Raw genomic sequence first — 429 nt, forward strand, 5'->3', positions numbered from 1 at the left:
GTCCTGCTCTCCCCTTTGTGGGCTTCCCATTTAGGCATTTGACTGGCTGCAGAATGCTGGACTAGATGTGCCTTTGATATGGCCCAACCAAAGCCTACATATTCCTAGTATTCCCCCATAGGGAGAACCCCTGTTGTACAGGACCGGGTTCTGGGAAGTCTGGGTTCTCCTCTTGACTGTGGAGCTCATTGGGTGACTCTGGGCCAGTCATGTACTCGTAGTCTAACCTACCTCGCAGGGTTGTTGTGATGAAAATAAGGAGATGAAGGGAACCTTGTGACCTGCCTTGGGTTTCTGGCAGTGGTGTGCATGAAGCTCCGACAGAAACAGTGACCTACGAGGAGACCTTACACTTGGCCCCCAGTGCCTAAGAGTCGACACCACAACCCAATGCAGGGACAGCTGAGCCAGCTGCTGCGTCTTCCTCTG

This window comes from Varanus komodoensis, unplaced genomic scaffold (assembly GCF_004798865.1).
Source record: "Varanus komodoensis strain SLA01 unplaced genomic scaffold, ASM479886v1 scaffold523, whole genome shotgun sequence".
Lineage (NCBI taxonomy): Eukaryota > Metazoa > Chordata > Lepidosauria > Squamata > Varanidae > Varanus > Varanus komodoensis.